This window comes from Serinus canaria, chromosome 1, assembly GCF_022539315.1.
Source record: "Serinus canaria isolate serCan28SL12 chromosome 1, serCan2020, whole genome shotgun sequence".
NCBI lineage: Eukaryota > Metazoa > Chordata > Aves > Passeriformes > Fringillidae > Serinus > Serinus canaria.
The window spans coordinates 52,272,921-52,295,959 of record NC_066313.1 but is presented as its reverse complement, the minus strand read 5'-3'; the positions used below and the strand labels follow the sequence as shown (position 1 = coordinate 52,295,959).

At 40.2% G+C, this 23,039-nt stretch overlaps 2 long non-coding RNA genes across 7 annotated transcripts in view; one reads left to right on the top strand and one right to left on the bottom strand.

The window, feature by feature from the left end:
- Nucleotides 1–20,501, top strand: part of LOC103827393 (uncharacterized) — a 48,593-nt gene extending 28,092 nt beyond the window's left edge. Inside the window, exons 9-10 of one of the 2 annotated variants that reach the window (XR_007777888.1) lie at nucleotides 15,682–15,771; nucleotides 19,448–20,501. This is a non-coding gene — a long non-coding RNA (uncharacterized LOC103827393). The remainder of the gene's footprint in view (nucleotides 1–15,681; nucleotides 15,772–19,447) is intronic. The other variant, XR_007777885.1, reaches the window with a different exon arrangement.
- Nucleotides 1–21,739, bottom strand: part of LOC103827394 (uncharacterized) — a 95,470-nt gene extending 73,731 nt beyond the window's left edge. For all 5 annotated transcript variants that reach the window (XR_007777893.1, XR_007777891.1, XR_001989637.3 and 2 more), the window contains exon 1: nucleotides 21,420–21,739. This is a non-coding gene — a long non-coding RNA (uncharacterized LOC103827394). The remainder of the gene's footprint in view (nucleotides 1–21,419) is intronic.
- Nucleotides 21,740–23,039: the final 1,300 nt, after the last annotated feature.

Here is a 23,039-nt window from a genome sequence, read left to right as displayed (position 1 = left end):
ACTGCAGCTCACGTTTGCCTGGCTAACCCACCTGCTCTCCTGAGCCAGGGTAGCTTCATTTGTACTGCCTATTGGAAGATTCCCTAACCCATGCTATTCCTCAAATCCTGCAGTATTTTACCTGAGTGCTTGTTGGCCATGGCCAAAAGCACACCCAAGAGCAGGCTAACAGTTAAAGGGTGTGGGTTATCACATGGAAGAGCTCAAGTATGTGCCTGGGCCCTCTTCAGCTCAGTAACACAGATGTAACCTTAGGAACTACATCCAGTTGGCAATAATTACAACTGTACTGGCTTGTTTTATATCAAATATGCAATGGCATGAAAACCAGTATTTTTACAGACTACTATTTCTTGACCAGAAAACCTGAAAAATTAGCAATTTAAGAAAGTCAGAGGACAATAGAAGGGAAAACAGTACTTATCTGATCTGGAAGTATTTTAACATGGAAACTTGATAGCCTGTCAGATGACTGAATATTCTTTTCAAGATAAGCAAGGTTACAATGAAGAACTCAGCATAGGACCAATTGGGTAAATAGATTTTGTTCACTATTAAAATGCAGTTTGGGTCTCATCTACCTTGTAGGATAAAAGCCTGAAATATGCTCGTGGTATTTTATTCTGAGACATTTGAGAAGGAGCTGATGCTGAAGTGGGCATGCTTCAATATAAAATAGTCACCTCATCATGCACAAGATGGGATAAGGGCTCTACTGAATATTTATACATCTTTCAAACAAACTGATATGCAGTAATGTCTTGGAATGAGTGCAATCTCTGTTTTACTTGGACAGGTGTTCAGTATGTGATATAATTATCATTAGGTTCCAGGTCACCTTTTGACCTGTGAGGTCACCAGTTATTTCCATAGTAATTTCTAATTTTACAGGTTGTAGAAAACTCTGTGCAGGAAAAACTGCACAAAAAGGGAAAATGCAATTACTTTCATAGACTTCTTTGTGACCTGGGATTAAGTGCTTAAGTCTGAAGACAGAAAATAAAAAAGGAAAGGAAAATGTGGCACATCAGACAATGCTGGACCATGATCAATTAGCATTCAGTTAAGTATTGTCTTTTAAGTCACTTAGAGGTAAAGAGAGGAAATAAACTGCTCAAATAAAAACAAATACATATTCTGAAAGCAGTCAGCTACTCTGGTGTGTTCTGAGGTCATAAAGTATATAAATGAAAGAAAGAAATTGGGCAAAATTGTAGGATGCTATAGATCAAAGGAAAATAGCCAAGAGTTTGAGATGTAAGATTAGGAGTAGGGATTTGGAAACAGTTCTTAATATTAAATTATTCTTAATGGAACACTGGTAAGAAAATAGACCATCATAACAGCGATTCAGCATAAATTTGCCTGTAGATTTAGCATTTGGAGAAGCTGTTCTGCAGAAATGCAGGCAGCTTTTCTGGAGGAACAAACCGGCTGATCTGGCTTTACCATATTGCCATCGACTGGATGTGCAACACAGTAGGGAACTGCATTATGAAAAATCCCTTTTGTAGTATGAATGTACAAATCTGTGCATTTGGCTTGCTTTACATCAGCAGGATTATGTTTTTGCCAATACTAGAAACTACATTAAAAAAAGGAAGAGAATATCAATGAATAATATAAGAAACTGGAATTAGATGCACATAGATAGAGAATAACATAAAGCAAATCTGTCATACATATTACTGCTGCATATAAAGAAATTTTCTTTCTTATAATGACCTTGTATTTTGAAAATGCACATGAATTATATAAAATTACAATACTGTGATGCCCTTAATTGTAGTTTTAGAAAATTACATGAAACAGCCAAACAAAATATTTGAAGTTACCCACTTCTCTCTGGAGTCCATTATATATGCTAAGCCTAATGTCTGAACTGCCAGAACTGGTAGTTCCTGTTTTGAGGTAAAGAGTTGCTTCAAGACTTCTGCAAAAAGAGATTCTGAAAAATCTTACAGCAGATAGGACGAGTCTGCTGAATAAGTCTTCATAGACTGCTTCTCTGTTCATTGTGATTGCATTCGGTGCCCATCACTCCTGCTTAAATAATCACTTGTTGAAGGATTGCCTGTCTATGTTTCCTGAGGAAGTGGGGGGGACATAGTTTTTCAGAGCTACTGGAAGTATGGGAAGGAGGAGATAACTGCATTCAGAAGTTTGGCTGAAGACTAGAGGTTTTCCTGGAGATTAAGATTGGGTGGGTCTGAGCAGGAGTGTAGTGCTGCAAGGAGTCTTTCAGCCTCTGTACTCATTTAGCCTGCTGAGAGCACACTTAGGGATATTTTGCCCATTGATAGATTCACTAGATTACAAAGAACAACTACTGCATTTCAGAAATTCATTATGAAAGTACTCTATGAATAAACTATATGAATAATAAAAAGCCAAACCAAACTGTAGAAACCACTTCTGAGAAGAACTTTCATGTGTGATTATGGTATAGCTATATAGTCTGTGCAAGTGAAGTAGAGCAAAGAAATGGAAAATCTGGGCTAAATGTCATAAACTGCTCTGCAGTTTATCACTTCTTCTCCCCCACCCCTCATCTCCCCTGCCACCCCCACCACCTTCTTTCCAAGGAAATAATTCTAAGATTCCTGGAATAAATCATCAGTGGTTAGAAAAAAAGTAAAGAGACTGGGGTCTCTAATGGCAGGCATTTGGGAGTAAATGTGAATGCAGATAGTGGCTGCAGAATTGATCTGTTATTATCTTAAATCCTCTATTTTACTTTTCTTGGTCCACAATATTTCTTCTTTGCTCACTCAAAACTCATTGAAAATAATGGAAAATATGACATATTTTTGCCACAAAATAGTTGCTGTGTAATCATCAAAAAGAGATTCCTAGTGTACTTCAACTACCAACATCCTTCTGTGTTTCACCAGACATTACCTATTTTGAGACAATAGAGATATGGGCTGAGAGTCAAATCTCCCTTCTATTATGCTTGATTCTCAAAATAAAACTGGATTTGTGCCTGTCTGTCCATCCATCCATCTGTCTGCTTATTTATTAAGGATATTAAAATTCTTATTGCAGCTGTTAAATGTAAAACTAAGAAGACAGACAAAACCCTTGGTGTGTCCAGTTACTTGAAGTAAAGGAAAAAAAAAAAAAGGAAAAGTGACTTACTTTGTATGCAAAGAAAATTATCACTACTGATTCCCAAAAAAAGTTACTGAAGAGATGTAGAGGTGTATTTTCTTTCAAGGGTCTGTGGAGCCTACTGCTCTACAGTTCCATAAAATTTCAAGTAGTGTGGATATTACCTAGTTTTACAGATGAAGCAAAATCAAAAACATACATGCACAATTGTCAGAATAAAAATCAGTGAATAAAATTATTTGATCTCTGTGTTAAAATAAAGTCTACAAAAGAAAAATTAATTTAATTTTTGTGAAGGGGAATCCATAGGAGAACACATGAGTGAAAATTGTTTTTGAAAGCAAGATTTATAAGGCATATTTCAAAAAAGTTGTATTCGTTTAGTCTAGAGAAGAGAAGACTGGGGAAAATAGTAGGATATCTGAAGATTATTGTGAAGAAGATGGTCACCAATGGTCTTTTGTACCCAGCTGGAGAAGGACAAAAAAAACCAAAAACAAACAAACAAAAAAAACCCAAACAAACAAACAAAAAAAACCCCCCAAACTTAATTTATAGCCAAAAAGAACAGGCTACATATTTAGAAGGTCCTTTTAAATACAAGGACAGTTAAAGACTGGAACAAAGTTATCTGGTGATGCTGCAGCATCTTCCTCATTGACAATCTAGAACAGATTAGACAAAATATTTCTGTTATAACAATGATCTTACATCTATTTTCTTCCATAATTGTTGGCTCCACACAATAGGCAACCCAGAATATTAAGTTGTAACTTGAAAAATAAATTTGGAATGTGGTGATAAAATTGTATAGTCTGAACATATGATCAATCATCATAAATGCAGGTTTCTTTTTCTTCCAATAGATGTATTCTTGAATTTTGCATGTCTTTGTGTATTTTAATTTTCACTTATTTAAATTTAAAGTTTATTTATGTATAATTTCTATTTACTGATCATCAGTAAGGATAAAGCATGCTACCTGTTCATGCAAGCAGTGCTATTATTCTGCTTGCACTGCTTGGTTTTCTGGTCAGGAAGCTAATTTCAGCATTGCCAAAGCCCTTTTTTCTTGAATTCTAATTCTGTCTAGCACACACTCTTCAGGTATGTGTAGCTTTGTAGGTATTACAGGGAATTCTGAATTCAAAACACATGTAGTTTTTTTAAGACACATATAGATAACTAGGGTTTGCTACTTGAGAGAATATCTGAAAAAGTCTGATTCCTAAACAAAACCAGAACTTTGATGGTGAATTTTACTTTCTGTGGTTAACAGGCTATTTTTACAGTGACAAATAAAGTCTGTTAGTAATAAAAACGAAACCTAGTATCTATGCTGTGATAATGGAACCCTAAAGTGAAATTAGTTAGTGATATTAGAAAGAATCACTTGTATTTCTGCTCCAAACCTCAAGTTATTTTATTTTCCTGTACTCAAAAAACAATATTAAAGAAAATGTATGGTTCATGTTACCAACATTCATAGCCTTGATTAAAATGGGAATAATCCATGTATATGCTTTTGTTAGAGCATAAAATATGAAACATAAGAACAAGAATATTGAAGGAATAAAGATCATTTGTCTATTCAGAATACTGACAGAATTCAGTCTATTCAGAATACTGGTTTTAATGTCTGTTCTTTCTTAGAGATTCAACTTGAAGGATGATGAGAAAAGTATTAATAATTATTACTCTGTTGTACTCTGTTAGATGCTTGAGGACTTTTGTGTTTAAATCAAACAGTAATTAAAGTCTTCAAATTAAAGTGTTCATCTTCAAGTGGTTTTTCTTATATTGGGTTTGCAACAGGAAAGGCTGTGAACAAATGGACATTTTATTCTACCTTCATCCCTCAAATTATGTTAGGCAAGTTTCAGTTATTAGATGCAGCTGTATTAAAAATGTGAGTATTGTACAGAGAATCAAATAGCTTTCACTCAGCTAACACCTCAGACAGGAAAAAAGAGAAGTAGCACCCCTTGACTTTTGTGGCTCATTTTATCTTGTTATCTTGGTAAGGAACCAAGGGGTTCCAGTATGACTTTTTTTGTTTAATACTGCACCTGAATCACTTATATTTACCTGGCTTTAGTTTATGGTTTGTTGGTTGGTTTTTTTTGTTGTTTCTTTTTGAAGTAGGAAGCATCTTCTTATGCTAATTGAGAATTAACTTAGAAAGAGACCGCCAAAATCTTAAAACTTTTATGATGGAAGTCGATTTGAATAAAGATTGTTGTCAGCTTGAATAGAATTATTCAAAAATTGACTCACATAACACTGCATCTTTATATTAGTTTGGTTTATTTAGAAGGAAATCAGTGTAAGTCAGAGAAGTTTTTAGAGGAACATGTCTAGCAAATAACTTTAGAATGCTTAAGTTACAGTTTTTTACAAGGATAGGAAAATATAATTCCTGGGTAGAAGTGAATACTGCTTTTGAGAGGCCTCTGAAAATTGTGTGACTTGACTTCTCATGTAAGTCAAAAATGTAATTTCTGATCCAAGGTGTTTCCTGAAGAGAGAATAATGGTTTTAAATTGCAAGATGCCTTAATCAGTTAAACAAATTGAGAAAAAATACTAAAGCTTCTTTTACTTACAATAAAACCTACAGCTGTCTGGTTTTACTTGTAAGAACTTGCTTCTCAACATGTATATTAATTTAAGAATTTTTGTAATGGAATATTCACTTTCACAGTTTGAAGTTGCAAATGCAAACTATGTTTTTTAAGCTTTCCCATGTAATATTTTATTGAACAGTTAAAAAAAAAAATCTGACTAAAGAGAGTATTTCTGTAACCAGAGGACCAGAGGGGATTTATTAGGATGAGAAATTTAGTTTTCCTGCATGAGGTCCAGCGCAACTACTACAGAAATCAATTCCCAGCAAGATGACTTCATCTATTTTGAGTAGTATGGTACTCAGTTAATAATACATAGATGGATATAACCCCCATTTTGAGAGGTGTTAATGAAATTATCATTTAATAATTTTGAAAATATTACTTACAGATTAAATATAGACATCCAAAACCAGAATAATTAAAAGGTGGTTAGGAAGAAAAATATATGCAGTGAGGTAAACAGCCACATGCAAGGAAACGAATGATATAATATTTATTTAAGTTGGCAGAAGAATATATGATTGGAGTAGAATTGGTAGAACATGGTGTGTAGTTATTCTGAGTTATTCTGTTTTATCAGATTTAATTATGTAATGTAATCCCTTTATTTAACATAAGTGCAGTTGGACTGAATGAAGTAGTACAAACTTCACACCAGAAAGATACAGGTTGGAAAGTGTTAATATTTAGGAGTGTTAAAGTTTTTTGGCCAGTTTTGAGAAATAAATAAGAAAATGTCAGAATTAAGAAAAATGTTGTATTTGAAGAACTAGAAGTTGCATTTCTATGCAGTTTTGGGCTCTCCAGACTAATAGTGTGAGGTACAGCAACAGCAAAAAGAGATAATTACTTTATTAATTCAGTTTCTGTGTGTGTTAATTTATATAACCCAGTTTTCCACCTAAGTTGGCCAAAACACAGACAGGTACTTTAATTGCCAAGTTTTTATAAAGAATGTGAATAAATTTTCTGGGATGCCCTTGGATGCCTCTTTGAGTGGTTGTGTAGAAGTGTTTCATTGCTGGTGTGCACGTGCCCCATGAGTGCAAGGACAAATTATTTGAACAAAAAGGTCCATTAAATGGTGTCAGCAGATACTTGAAGCACCCTCATGTCCACTGACCTCAGGGCATTAAATAGCCATGTGAATACAAACGTGGATGATTTAATTATTTCCATCATACCACAGAGATGGAAATCATGCAGTACATGTACTGTGTGTGTGATTTACTTAACTTTAGTTGTAATAGTACAACTAATTTCATACAATAAATTAGGTCCCCTAATGATCTTTAGGGAAATACAGCTTGAGTTAACATACTAGATATACCTCTTTGTATATGGATAATGAAGTCATAGGTTACTGGTGTTTAACATTTTCCCTAGCATGATTCTTGAGGGAGCAACATATCCCATAGCAACATTTCCTCTTTCTGAGATGAAACAGAGAGCAGGGAAGAGAGGGAGACATTGAAGACTTCCCTTAAACAGAGATCAGTTTATTTCTAAATTCTACAAGTAAAGCTATAGTTATGATTAAAGATATTGTCTCTTGTTCAGTGTCCTAAAAGCTGGGATTCTGATCTTCTGGGCCATATCCATTATCAGGATCCACTTGTATTGGCAGGGAAGTCTGATGGAGACAAGAGGAACATGAATCTCAGTACAAGCTGCTGCCCATGCATGTAGAAAGGATAAAATACTCCTCAGCAGTATCACATGTCTTTGGTTCATGTATTTTAAAGTTCAGGTCCTGACAAGACTAATTTTATTACTTGCATACTGTCTGCAGGGACCTTGATAGTGGCTGGCTTTGTGTTAAGTGCCTTATGTATTTATAGCCCCAATAGTAGTGATTGTCTTTGTATTTCAGCACGGTGTCATACATAGTGCTGAGTGACTTATTGGCCTCGTGGCTTTCCTCTCTCATTCTCTAACAAGCTGTCCAGCTTATTAGAAACAATTAACACCAGAAACAGGGTGTCTTCTATGACTGATTGCAGAAGCAAATGTACCATTCCAAATCAGTGGCAGAACCTTCTGTCTCTACAGGAAGGGTGAGGGGGCTAGCAGTTCAGTGTCAGCTATCAGTACCTCAGCAATTTCACTTGCTATTTCAAATTCAGATTGGAGTAGTATCCATAATCTCCTAACCAATCACTAATCCTCAGGGATTTTGAACTGCCGGCCTGCAAGATGTCTATTTTTACATAGGGATCCATGTATCAGAGAAAAGACATTAGATTCCTCATAGGAACTCTGGATTACATTACAGAGTGCTACCCTTGAGTCGTTGTTGTGAACCAAACAAGAATTTTCTGTTGACTTGGTGTTCACCCTGCCTTCTTCCAGAAAAAGTGGCCATCACCACAGCCTGCTTCAGAAGATAAAGCATTGAGGTGCAGTACCACAACAGATCGCTGGTTCTGTTCACACAGGTCTAAAACTATATCATCAACAATTCTCAGTCTTACAGAACAACATCAATTTAAAGCATTTTGTTATGGTTTTACTGTTAGACATCACATTGTCAAGAGCTTTTTACTTCCCAGAGGAGAGGTTGTAGACAGCAACAGGTCAATTAAATCAGCCTCTAGGTCATCTTTCAAGATCAGTAAAAACCTCTCAGCATTTATAGTCTCTCCCAAAACATTTTGTGCTTGAGCTACATTCTGAAAGCACAGCCTTACAATGACCTGGTACTTACTGCATCAGGTGTCTGGGGTACACAAAGGAGTCCTCTCCTCATTAAACTTTGAATGAATTATACTCATTACAGTGTCTTACCTTGAACTGCCAAGGGTCTGGGGGACAGACAGAGCTATTCAGAGACAGGGATTTGCTCACGTTCAAAATCTCTGTGATGCTCAGGAAATCCCTGCTCTCCATATAAATATTTCAGTCAGTACTCTCTGCCTTGAACAATAAATAAATTTGGGTTGTTTTTCAGGGACTTCCCAAACAAGTGCCAATAGTCAACATGATAATTAATAAAATATTTTTGTCAACGAGCTAGTGAGGGGCAAGACCATCCTCAGGAGCTTTTATGTGACATACAGCTCTAAATTAAGCCAGTCAGAATGAGAAAACGTTTGGGATTAGAGCTGAAAATGTTAGAGCCTTGAGCCTTTCTAACCTTCAGCATATCTAGCCATCATAGCAGGGAGTCAGTGGCACTGACCTGTCTTCCAGTGTCACATTTTTCAAATGAGGACTTCAAAATGTGTACTTGTTCACAACAGATACAAATAGGCATCCTGTTCTAACTAGAGGGATGCTGAGAGCTCCTGGCAAAATGTTTTGTTTACCTGTTTATAATATGGGCTTTGAGTGCATTTTTTTTATCTTTCTTTGTGCGTTGTGAAACTTTCAGTACATTCTCTTTACCTGCCTAACCAGACATCCCTTTCTGAAATAATAATCAGATCCTGCAGCCAAACCTGGTATGATTATAGCTGATAGACAGGGCGTTGCCTAAGTGAAATCTGCTGACAGAAACTATTTTGCAGCAGTGCAGATCATTTTGTGTCAAATAGAGTCACTTTAACTAGAGTTACTCACAAACCTGAATGAAAAGACTTTCTGTTTGAGTATCCTGGCATGGTCAGTCTCCCTTAGCCTCTTCTACTTCAATAGCACAGGACTGTTAAATAATTTTAACACTAAGTGGAGTTTATATAATTTCTCTAAAAGTGCATTTTTCAGTAATAGCTGCTTATCTTCTTCTGTTTAATGATACAATGTACCTTAATTCGTAGTAAGATTTAGGAAATGCTTTTGTTTATATTTTTACCTGACAATGGAGACCTGTCTTACCTGTTTGTATAATTTTTTACTAATAGCAACTGTGTTTTCCTGTCTGCCTGAAAAATATTTTTGTGTCTTGTAAAACACATGGCAGGGAAAATGGGAGAATACTGCATGAGTTAAGAATCTCCTACTGAAATAATAGGAAACTCTCACAAGCTTCTGCGGTTTTCATTATGATGTTAACTGTGCCCACTTAAGGTCTACTCTAGAAACAATGTCCTCCTCTTTTAGAGGAGGCTTGAACTACTTTAGCTTCAGTTTTCTGCTTCCAATTTTAGATAAAGTTTACATTGATTCCTTGAGCTTTAGTTATTAGCAAGTAATTTTCTTGGAATGGGGCTGATTTCTTTGTAGTGGCAAATTTTCTTATTTTTATTTCCACTCCCCATGATTCTTTTAGATTCTGCTTGCAGAAAGACCAGCAGGGTTTTAAGAGCACAATATGCATGACTGCATCTTTTCCTCTAATGCATCTTCCCTAACAGTGGAAAAGAATGGCTCTCTCAGAATGTGCTCATCTAGGCTTACAGTTCCCCAGGATCTTGGAAGGACTTCTTTGCAATAGCAGCTTCAGCATCTGCCACAGGTAGCAGGCAGACTGGTGGTAGATTGGCAGAGCTAAGAAGAAATAGATATCCAGCCCTGGGGCAATGCAGTCTTCTCCAGACACTGTAACTACAGCACCCCTCTAACAAACAGCAATATTTGCATTTTCAAAACAGCAATAAATGTTTTAAAGTCACAAACAGAAAGAATGGACAGAGATCAACTTTTCACCTTCTCTATCAATGAAAAATAAGGGTGCATCAGAGGATAGAAGTAGGTCTGTTCAAAGTAAATAATACAATAAATTATATTACTTTATATGCTCATGGGTCTTATGCTCACAGCATTCCTTTACTAAAGTACAGATTAACGAAGTTCACAGCAATCTAAGGAGAGACTCCATAAGGCCCTGGAAGAGAGATCTAGTGAAAGTCACTGACTGGACAAACCACATCAGGTTCAGGAAACCTTCCAAGCTAAACCAAAGTTGGATGTTGGAATATATGGGCATTATCAAATGTGCTTGTCCTGGTCCTGCTGTTCACTGAGGGAATATTTGGATAAGAAGTGGCTTTTGTCAGCTGTTGGACACGGGTAAATGGGCCAAGTGTATGCTTGGCCTGAACCAGTCTGACCTCTCTAGTATTCTTAAAAGAAAGTTTGTTTATATATCATGACCTACTCCCAGTCTTTGCAAAAATGAAACAAAATACTTTCAGGATTGTCCCTTCTTTGAATTCAATCAACAAGAGTCAACCTTAGTCATTCTTATTCCTTTTACTGCACTCTCAACTTTCCAATCTATAGTATTTCAAAGATTTTTTGACATATGTTAATGAAATGCCTCTACCTCTTTTTTTTTTCTCACCTAATCTTGCCCTTCCTTAAATCCAACTTTACTCATCTTTCTCTCTCTAGAGACTTGTTGCTATCATTGTAATTCTGAGTAGTGACTTTTCTTGTTCCTTATACTGGCTTTCAGATTCTCTTTATTACAGAGAGGAAATCTTTGAGCCTGGCAATGAAAAGAGCAAGGAAAATAATAGAAAATCCATGGGATACTGTTGTTTCCATCACAGTAATTTGGGAGGAGGAAGAATTTCATTCTCATCCATCTTAAGTGAATAGATCAAATCCACAGATCTGCGATACCAAATCTGTAAGTCATATTCCAAAATGCAGCAAGCCAGGATCACAACTATAGGAAATTCTCAGAAATAACTTTCCTTCCCCTTTAAACTTGGGAAAGTGTCCTGACAGTAGGTTTATTCTTCTAAGTCATTATTTGCAAGGACAAGGAAGTTTAATGATAAGTCTCTATTTTTAGCAGAGATTAAGATGGTGAATTCTTATGTTCAGTTTCCTGGTTAGCCTGAAGTCTGTTCAGTTTTCAGTAGGTAGGCATAGGTGCAGCTATAGCTTGAAGAAGAGAAGAATGGGTGGAGGAGCAAGGAAGGATCTAGAGCTCTTCATAGCATCCTTTCACCCTTTCCCTCCTGCAGCTGGTAACTCTGCACCTGAACAGCCAGTGCATTAAAGACACAGCCTATCCTGATTGACTTCTTACTTCTAGTGCCTCAGGTATTGAGGAGATGAAGGCAAATCTCTGCTCTGTGCCAGGGCTCTGTCTCTTTAACTTTGTATGTGCACCAGCAGGCACAGTAGGGACCCATGCTGGTTTGAACAGATTATAGTCTAAATGGCTATAAGAGAAAGGAGGGAAATCATGTTTTCTGTTACTTGTGTGGTCTCCTGGAACAATTAATATGTGTTTAATGAGTTCTATATGTATGCTTTCTTTAAATTAAAAGTTTATTTATTTAACAAGACTACTTAAAATTAATTATGAAAATAGGACAGCCAGTATTAAGGTTAAGTTTACCATAGTATTTTAAAATAACAAAATAAAAATACCGTGCCACACATTTTTTATGCCAAAGTTCTAGATAAAGTCAAACCACTTGAAGGGGTGGAAGTCACTGGCAGAGCATTTGGAATTATAACCTGCTGAATGTGGAACCAGCTTCTGATGGCTTTTCTTTTTCTCTTTTAATGTACTCATCTTCTTTACATTAATGACTAGTATGTTCAAAATTGAAAAATCTACTGGGAGATTAAAAAGCAGGTAATTCATTTTTTCTCATTAGGTCCATGAATGAAATCTGAAAGAGGATGAGATGTACTAGTTGTACAGTCTTGAAGGTCATGCTAGCCAGAAACAATAACCTAAGTTTCCCAACTAGCAGTTATTCATCCTTGTTGAATAAATCAGTTTTCAATACAGTATGTTCTGATAAGTTTTTTATTCTTACATTTGTGTACTGTTATAGCTGTTTAATTTAACTGAGAAAAAATTAAGGGCTCTTTTGTTACGTTTCAATTTAATTTCATTTTCCATCTACATACACACTTTTATAAATCATAATTGGAAGACAGAGTCATGGTAGAGAGAAGCCATTAAATTTTCTGTCATAAGATGTAAAACTTAATAAGAAGTCCCTTATATAAATGATTAAATAAAAATTGTGCGGGCATGACATCACAATCTAGATAGCAAAAATAATAATACTTTATAAAGAGGATGTATTTAATTGAATAAAGGTCTTTAAAATGAAAGGGGGAAAAAGGAAATATAAAACTGGACCAAAATAGACTGCGTAAGACAAGGCTATTCTCTTTTCTGTTTTAAAAAGTAGCTAGAATTGGTAATTGAACTCAGAGACACCAACCAATTCACCCAGTCTGCCGATAACATGCACTTGTAGTTCTGGGTCCTAAACAAACACAATATGGGCCTTGCAAGTGCTTTAGAAAGGCCTGGTTAATAATCAGTTGTCAGGAGTCGCCTCTGACCCGCGCGGGCCTGGAACAAAACCCCAGCATCTTCCCTGGGAACAAAACCCCAGCGTCTGTTGCCTGTTGGAGCCCTGGCGGTGCTGGAGCTGAGCCCCTGTCCCCGCGCCTGCCTCGGCTCTCCGGCTGCGGGCAGAGAGGAAACCTGCGTCTGCAGCTTGGGTTCAGAGCAAATGAAGGAAAGCTGGGCAGCTGAGTTACTGAGAGCTGCCTCACTGTAAGGTAGAAGGAGATGACCTGGGGTAAGATGACCCTGACTATCAAGTGTGTTGTCTTGACAAACAGCAATTGCTTGACAATTGCTCTAGGCTTGGGAAACATGCGTTATCATGTTCGTGCTGTATCTACTGATAGAGATTGTTTTCGTTACACATGCTGGATATTTCTAACTCCACTGAACCTACTGATGTGTGAAAAAATAGATAAGTTCAAACTAGAAGTCTGAAACTAGTTCTAGGTCTCTTCTTCGTTTGAGTTACTCTTTTTGGCTAGAAGATGTCTGTCTTTAACTCAAGAATCAGTCTATGTCTGTCTTTAACTCAAGAATCAGTCTATGTCCAGTATGTCACCATCTACAGTGGTCTTTCGAATGCTGGGTTAGTTTTTTTTGTTTTCTTTTGGTTTTTTCTTTGTTTTGTTTTGTTTTGTGGTTTGTTTGCCTTTTTTTTTTTTTTTATTTTGAATGCTGTCTTTGTTAGAGCTGGATGAAAGAATATTTCAGTTTTGTGTATGGTGAATGCTATTGTCATAATTATTTCCCTGTATAGGTTTCAGCATTAAGGCTGTTGGACACATGAAAGAGCAATCTATACTCATGGCTCAATATTTAAGGCATATGCAGAACTTCAGCATTAATTACATATTTTATACTTGATAAGAAGAAGATTTTTTTTTTGGTCTGTACTGTAACGGAATTTCCTTTTGAACTACTGTCTACAGTTACTGTTTCCTCCCCTTTCCCCCTTTCAGCAGAAGTTTTACTGGTAATATAAATGTGAGCCTCTTCCAGTTGAAAACAATCTTATTTTATTTGAAATACAGTATTCCTTTTTCTGAAAACTTGCTGAGTCTCTCCCTGAAATAATCTTTTTATGTTTTTCCTTACCCCTTAACATGTCTGCTTAAGTATTGAGAAACTTCACAAGTGCAAGAAAGGTTGTAGAGAAATGCACAAGATTATAGGAAATTTTTTGTGGGGTATAGATTGCTAAAATAAAAGAAAGGAAGGGTAGGAAGCATGCAATGTATAGCACTGAGGAGTTCAAGTGGTTAGGGAGGTGTATTAAAGAAAGGCAGCAGGAGTCTGTCAGAGGTCAGTACATGGTCACTCATGACCTCAGGGGCATACAGACGTAGAATCCTTGTGACATGATTTGCAAGAGAATGTGTGGGCTTTGATTCACTCATTTACACAGCATCAGAAAGTAAATAGGAGACTGATTTCTTATTTGATGAAGACTTCAGTCATCCAGATCAGCATCTTCCATTAAACTTCTTCTCTTTCCTTCCATTTTCATGTGCCTCTTTCCTATTTCCAGCAGGCTCTCCCTCTAGAATGATGACTCTTAGGCATAAGAAAGGGACAGTTTTGCTATTACTTGTAAATTTGTTGTCATATGACACAACCTGTCATTATTTTCCTTCTTGCTTTCAAATGAAGTATTTCCCAGTCTCTATGTTGAATCTGTGTACTATTTGCAACTACAATTTTAGTACCCAGATGTAGTATACAGCTTTTTATCTGTAGACCTCAAGCTTCTTTTAAGCCTGGAATGAGATTTTGTTCCTTTAAAACTCTCAGAGCTCAGGTAATAGTGGCTGAGGCAAGGCTAAACAGGATTAATTCCTTCTCACTGTTAGGCCATTTGACAGATTGATACAGCTCTTCTAGCCCCTGAGTGCCACTGGCTCAGCCCAGCATTTATGCAGGGTTTTGTGCAGACTCCTTCTCCCAGTGCAAAACTTGCCCTGTTCCAACAGGAGTTGGCTTATGGCTTCCTTCCACAGTCCCTGCAGGAGGATCCCTGGGTGACATATGAGGCTTTTAGTGCCCTTTCCCAGTCAGTCTTAATTTCTAATGTGAAGAGAGTGGAAGACTGGTGAGAATTTCAATCACTGTAATTTTGAGTTTCTTTTTTAATGTGGAGATGTGATATGGCATGGGAACTCCCCTTAAGAGAGACCTTCAGAGTTGGATTAGCCTTTTGACATCTGTGAGGCATTGCTAACTAGGCACCTTGCCTTGGGAACTGTGAGTTTTATATTTTGAAAAAGACAAATGTACAGGCAAACAAAATGTTGCTAAACACTTATTTCAGATCTTGGATTATCTTTGACTTTTATAACCTTGGTATGTGTAGCATTGGCCCATCCTGTAAGCATTATTTTATCTCTTAGATTCAGTGAGATGTAGGACAGTTTTAACTGTTCCCATCTTAGAATGGAAAAGCCATTGGTGAAATTCTGGATCAAGGACAGGATTATGGCCCTTGTTTAGACTCTCATTGCAGAGTTTGGCTAAAGCACCATCCATCTTCCACCTTGATTTAGATTTAACATCAGCAGTGTGATTTAACTTGAAGTGTCTTTAGGAGCAGTAACCTGTGCTCAGACAGTAGCATGAAAGACAGAGCAATTCTGTTCTTTAATGTGTTAATCAATCCTGTTTATTTAAGCATATTCAGGAAACTATAGTAAGTTGCTTAACTTCTCTTTTAATTGATTTACAGGTCTACTTTGCCTGTAGTGCTGAGCTATTGTGATTGCTTGATTTTTATGATTTGCATCAAGTGTGAAGCTTTCAAAGCCATGTGTCAAAGGTAAGTTATTTCAATAATACTGATATTTGCATATGTCCCTAAAAATATTGTATGTTTATGGGAGAAGTTTTCATCATTTTATTGAAGACTCAGCTCTGTTGAGACATCCCAATCCTGAGTAAAGGATGTTATGAAGCAGTAGGAACTCCTGCAGGGAGCTCTGACAGATATTTTCTCCCAGTGCTTGCCAATGTAGTGAGGAAGTGTGCATACTGCACCAGCTTTTAAAATAGTGCAACCTGATCCTTTCTTTACAGCTCAGAGGATGGGGGTGGGGAGTGAAGGTGAAAGAATAGGAGCCCATATCCTCCTCCTCATTTTGGGTCTGGTTTTCTTTATTGAGTAAAGAGAGCATTAATTGTGCCTGACTATTATGAGAAAGAACCTTTTGCTTTCACCCTTCACATTTCTTGTGACATAGGCCAGGTTTAATCTAGTCCCTGTTAGGAGAAACTAAGACTTTGCAGTGTCATAATGAGATTCCCCCTCATTTTCATTTTCCCTCAATGGTATGTAAATCATTGCTTGTAAGGGATAAAAATCTGTAGGAGTTATGAAACCAAAGTGATTGCACCAATGTGGAACTCCTAGTTAGCCTGCAGTGTTTATCACTCTCCTTAGTGTAATAAAACTGAGATGAAATACACTTCAAAACAAAAGAGGTCATCTAATTTTTCTCTATTGAACTAATAAAAGTAAAACTGACAAATTAATTTAAATTTCTACCCAAATCTTTAAAAACAAGGATGGACAATGTGTAAGTCCGGAAATTGTTTTGTTGAGTGTTTCACTTGTGTGTAGAGTTTTAAAAGTTACCCAGATATAGGAGTTTATAGATTTAGCTTAGAAAGATGACCAAAATTAATATTTAGTCAGTAGTTGTGACAGCCAATCCGTACAGTGTCGTACAGTGGAATCTTTGTAAATTTCATTGTTTTATGAAAAAGGATGTTTATGCAAATAAGACATTCAGACAGAAACGAGGATACTGAGAGTCCTTAAAAAGTACAGTGGTCTCAAAATCTGTTTTTCTAGCTAGCATTGACTAGTTTTCAGCATATTTATTTTTTACTTCTTTCTGGAGTCTAAAAGCATATTTCTCATCTGGTGAACTGCTACTGAATTCCTAGTTTCCATTCATCAAAGTATTTATTTGTACCTGTAATCCATGCTAAGAGCACTTTTTGGAGTCTGTGCTAGGTGTTATCTTGTGTACACATTATGTCCACATTTTGAAGTGATGCCTTGTCTAGCTAATATTATCTATACATATGTTGTATTCACATTGCTAACTGTGGAGGTAAAAAAATACCAGTGAAAACTAAAATGGTACTTTAAAATATTCACAAGAATATGTTAGTTTTTATGAAGCATTAATGCCAAATTTGAAAACTGTTCTATTAGACATCCATCAATATAATTAGAGGGTAAGACCCAGAATCTAAAAGTAGTTTCAAGAGAAGGAGCTCAGCAATGCGAGATACTAGATATGAAACCTGCAAAAGGATTTATTCAAGAATGCTGTCAGCCTTGAGTTAGAAGTATCATGCCATCACTGGCCAACTGCTGGAAGGAAGCAAGAGTCTTCCTTTCTTAACCACTTTCCACAAAATGCCAGTTTCTATAAAAGGATAGCTGAATCTGTTCTTTCTTCCTGCACCTCAGGCTCCATTTTTTAAAACTTCATTTTCTCCCCCTGTATCTTATCCATTGTAAATAACCACTACACTTTCCTGCTGTTAGTAGTACTGTCATATGCCTGCAACAACATAAAATGAACATTTTGGATAACATAAGACCTGGGTGGGGGCTTCTAAAAAACAGTAACTGGACTTGCAATCTTGTTAGTTATGCATGGCTGCTGCTTGTTAAAGTGCTACTATGCAAAAGCTGGAACACTGGAACTGCCTGCTTGCCGAACCAGGAAAACTGTGCTGTCTGAATCAGTCAAATTTCCAAGTGTAAGTTAGTTAACACCCTTTACAAATGAAAAGATGCAAATGTGTCTTAAGTTTTAAACAAAAGCTGTAGAAATCCATAGCATAGGCCTTTATGGTGATCAGAGAAAACTGATTGTTATCATTAGGAATTATAGGGCATTAAAAAACAAACAGACAAAACCCCCTGGGATTCTATGTACAGAATAAGACTACCAAAAAAAAATAAAATTTAAAGTATCAGACATCAAATGGTACAGACAGACTGGTCACATATACAGTAATACAGCAGTAGTTCACTGATAATCTTTTTCAAGGGTGGAAAAGGAAAGGAAGGATCATTCAGCTAATAACATGCTAAATTACTCTTTTATGTACTTCAAGTATCAAAAGAAAAGCAGAGTTGGAAAAATTGTTAACGAACAAGCCTTATTTTTATAAACACAAAAAATTGTATTGATCTTGCAGACTTTAAAAGCCTTCACATTGTAACATAAAACTGGATAAAAATACATACTGTACATATTAAAATACAGGTTTCAACCCTAGTGACTTAATACAAATTCACTCTTCTTTGAACTCTAGTAACCCAAATCTAATCTCCAATGGGTTTTGAAAGTTAAACCAGAAAGGACTGACAGTGTGAGGAGGTGTGCATGTGTGTGTGCATAAACACATGCACACATACACTTTGTTCCCTAATTGATAAATTTAAGATATACGTATCTTAAAAGAGAAAGTAGGTTATCTAATACCTTTATTTGTGGGATATTGAATTGACATCTGTTTATTACCTCTGGGAGTGTGACAGATCTGTGGAACTACTAATACCAATTCATGGCCAGAATTTAAGGGGGGAAGTGGTTTTGAGGTACACAGATACTTAGCTCAGAGTGTTGGGAGTTGGTTCCAGTTTCTGTGCCTCAGTCATGAAGCTGTATCCCTACCCAAGCTGCTTTTCCTATCCACCTAATACATCTAGCCACCTTTTGGTTCCAGAGAACAGGCAGTGTTTGGGCTTGCTTTGTACTGTTGCCACTTTAATTCTCTCTGTGACAAGCTGCAGAGCCACAGGAGCAGCCTGGCAGCAGCACTCGAGCTCCAAGTGCAGCAGAAGTAGGGAGCCCTGGAGGAACCAGTCACAGCTCTCGGTCACTGGTCAGCCCATTGCTTTTAGAAGTTAGCATGCTTAAGTTGACATTGATCCCTCAAGGGACTAGCTACCAGCTAAACAAAACTGGAGCACAGGGCTAGCCAAGCATAGATTCTCTGTGACCCTGTGTCAGGACCTGTCATCCTGTTGTAAAAGCCAGCTATGTTACTTCCTTGCCCTCTGAGACTCCCAGGGAACCCCCAAGTAAATGAAGAGGGGAGTTATTTACATCTCCTTCATGTTTCCAGCCCATTTTTTTTCATTAAAAACAAAACAAACCAAAACCAACCAAAAACCCAAGAGATAAAGGAGTACTTTAAAAAGGCATATTTGTTCCCTTATGAAGGCTTACTACAACAAAGGAAAAATAATTTGCTCTATTAATTATAGATAATGGAAAATGGGGCAGTATCTCTGTGGTTAAATAAATGAGCATACTGTTACTGATGGTAGCATGACTGTTGTACACAGCTGGGAAAGGCAGACACATTGGAATATTACTGGTAGTTTAGAATATTTAGAAGCCAGGAGTTCTACTAAGTCTATTAAATATGCTGAGGGTAGAAATGCTCATTTGCTTTTGCAGAGGAAATAGAGCAAAGATACACCACAGCAGAGAAAGCTAGCAGGACAAAGGAGATACTATTGACTCATTCCAGACTGCCGACTTAGCAGCTCAACTTTGTTTCCTTTTAACTTTTGTAACAGTAGGAGCTCAAAGCTTCTCAGTCTATTTTCTGCACAAATAGAAACACCCAGACTTCAAAAAGTAATATGCTTTGAAGAACCCCAAACCATTAACACATTAAAAACTGTGTGTACTATTAAACAAGGCTTCGTGGTTACTTGAATTTTGCAGCACGTAGATGCTGGTGGTTTGATAGTAATTTTTACACTGCTGCATTCTGGCAGACAATTCTTGACAAATATCAATTTGTAAAGCACTTTTTTGTTGGTTTTAGCGTGATTAGTTTCATTGACTTTGCAGTGGGTAAGTACTGCTTCAATATTTTCACAGTCTGAGTAAACCCCACGACACTTTCTCCCAACTCAGTAGCATATTGCAACAAGTTTCTAACCCTATAACATTACACTTGTAACACCGGGCAAAGCATATGATGTGTGATATTTAGTTTTTGTTCTCGGTACTGAAATCTATACCCCTTAAAAAAAAAAAAAAAAAAAAGATCTATTTTTTATTGTTCACTATGGGCAATGGAGTGTCCAGGGCCATCGATATGACAGCTTCTACGCTGACGGCGTCCCTGTCCCAAAGTCCCATCAGGACCGTGCTCCCCGGTAAGAGACCGGCCCCCGCGTCCCCGCTCGCTCCCGGAGGGAGCGGTGTAACTTCACAGACACCCCAGGCTTGCAAATACACCTCGCCTCTCTCACGAGCTATCCTTTCTACAGCGTGCTCTTAAAACGTCACAGAACGTCATAACTCAACCCGATCGGCATAGAGTAAACCACGCCGCTACTGGAGCGTGTGAGTTGGATTTAACTTTGGATGCGTTCAGCCCCGGGCTCGGCGGGGCCCCGCAGCCCCCGCCGCCGCGCCCCGCAGAGCCGCTCACGGCGCCGGTCCCGCTGGGCGGGGGGGCCGGGCCGGGCGGGGCGCCCGTGCTCTGCCGCGGCGTCGGGGGCCGCGTCCCCCCCCGTTGGCGCGGCGGGCTGTCACTCAGGCGACGTCACAATACGCCTGTGTGAGCGCTGTAAACACTCGGGCGGGCGTGTGTGTGTGTGTGAGTGACGCGGGGGCGCGCCTCCCCGCCCCCCAGCTCCCCCCCGCCGCCCCCAGGATGGCACGGAGCCGGCCGGGGGGCGTGAGGCGCGCCCCCGGTTGTTTCCCTGCGCGCATGGTAGCGGCACGAAAGGTAGCATCACTGGAGCAGGGGATGATGTAATTCTCCCTCCGGCCAGTGACTGCCTGCGCTTGCACCGATCCGACTTGCAAACCGGTGGGGGGTGGATTTTTTTTACGCGTGATCGTATCAGCATCTCCTGACGGCGCACCCCCCCCAACGCCGCTTTAAACCCCGCTCCGCTCATCCCTCCCCTCCCTGGGGCACGGAAGAGGGATGGGGCTGGGGGAGGAGGGGAGCCCCGCGCCGTGTGTGCCGGGTAAACACGCCAGTGAGCGCCGCGTCGAGCGGTAAACAAGTCTGAGGTGCCCTCCGCCGCACGGCAACTTGCTGCGGGCGGGGTGTCCCCCCCGCACACACACACGCACGCACGCACTCACTTCCCCCTAACAAAAGCCCGTTTAATATCAGCCTCAGCTTTTGTTTGGCGGGCGGCAGCCGCCGTCCCCTCTCCCGATCACCTTATTTCACCGGGCGGCCCCCCCGGGCAAATCCACGGGTCCCCCACGCCCCGTTCCCCCTGCGCGCATCCCCGCTCGCTCCGCGGCGCTGTCCCCTCACCGCCTCCAAAGCTCCCCCCGCTTCCCCGGAGCTCCCAGTCCCTGCTGCCCGCTCTCTGGGGCAGCAGGCAGGTAGGCGAGCAGGCGGCCGCCCCCCCAGTCCCCGAAAAGGCAGTAGCGAAATGGCACTTACTGTCAGAAGAGAGGGCGAGGGAGGAAGCTCTTCTCTCGGTGCAAAAGCAAAATAGCCACTCGCAGGACGTTGCCAGCACAGGAGGCAGCAAGAGAAAATAAAAAAGATCTTCCAGTGGGGGGGGGGGGGGGGGGAAGGAGAGAGAGGGAGGAAGGGAGGAGGAGGATTCGCCTTTTAACCAGAGAAAAATAAAATCAAAAAATAACCGCGTGTGGGTCCCCCCCCCGGTTGCCTTTTTTGTGCAGTTTCAGCAAAGCTGCGAGGAAGTTGGTCCTTTTGTTCCACTATTTATAGATTGCGTCAACATTGCGAAAAGGAGAAGGCGGAGCAGTGGCACTTACTCCTCGCCGAGGGGTGGTGGGGGAAGATATCGGGGTGGAGGGGCGGGGCGGGGGGGGTGGACGGGGACGTGCAAGCCCTGCGAGTACAAGCGACTTCAGCGCTCTCCCCCACCCGCCGCCGCCGCTGCGACCACGAGAAGAGCCGGGCGGTTCAGCCGCGGCGGCGGCGGCGGGGAGAACCGCGCCGCTTCCCCGCCCGGCTGCCGCCGCACAGCACCGCCCCGCGGGCGGCGAGGCGAGGCGCGCCGAGCCGAGCGGCGGGGCCACGGGGAGGGGGGGACCCGCCGCTCGGTTGGGCGCTGATCGGCTCGCCGGTACCCTCCGTCTCCCGGTAGAACCTGTTGCGAACCCCTCGGCTGGGAGCTCCGAGGGCAGGTGCACGCACCACCCGGCTCCGTTTACTTTACGAGGTAGCCCCGAAGGGTGAATCTGGAGAGCCGAGGGGAAAACATTTTAAAAACTGGGGGTCTGAACCTTAAGTATTTTCTCCGCCACCGAAGAAGAAGCGGGGGGAGGGGGCACGGAAGGTGGGGGGAGAGAGGAGAACCGCCGCTTTTCTGGCCGAAGGCCAATGTTTCTAAACTGAATGTAAACAAAGAAAACTGCAAACACCAGAGGAGGGCCTTCCACCGCCGCCAAGGCTGGGGGGACGTGTTCCCAAAGGGGTGCCGAGCTTTGCCCACGCCTCGTTTCCCTCCGGGTGCTGAACGCCCACGGTCACCCCGGCCACCGCCCTCGGGTGCCGCGGGACGGGGGGGAACTTTCTGCCGGCGGGGACGGCGCAGGGTAGCAAGCCTGGAAAAAAACCAAAACAAGTGTGCTCCTTTTTGTTGTTGTTTTGTTTGTTTCCTTTCTATTTGTTTTTTGGAGTGGGTTTGTTGTTGTTGTTGTTGTTGATGCTGTTTTGTTTGTTAGTTTGTTGGTTTGGTGGGGTTTTTTTTGTTTTGTTTTGTTTTTTTTTTTTTTTTTGAGAGCTAGGGCTCTTCCCTCCCGTCCCGGGAGGCAGAGCCGCTGTGCCCCGGGCGGGCGGAGGCCGGGACCGGGCTTGTCCGAGCTTGCCGAGCGCTCCCGGCTCCAGCCTCGGGGCTCCGTGGAGCTGCTGGTGCTGTTACTTGTGACATGTTCGGGGAAACATCCACGGGGCTCCTGCTCGGTTGAGCAAATCTTTCTATACTTAGACGGGAAAATCCTTCCTTGCTATCACACAGGCCGGTGGGTTGTCACAACGGGGTTAGAGAGGAGCTGGAGGGAAGGAGGAAGGCTGAAGACGTGCGTGACC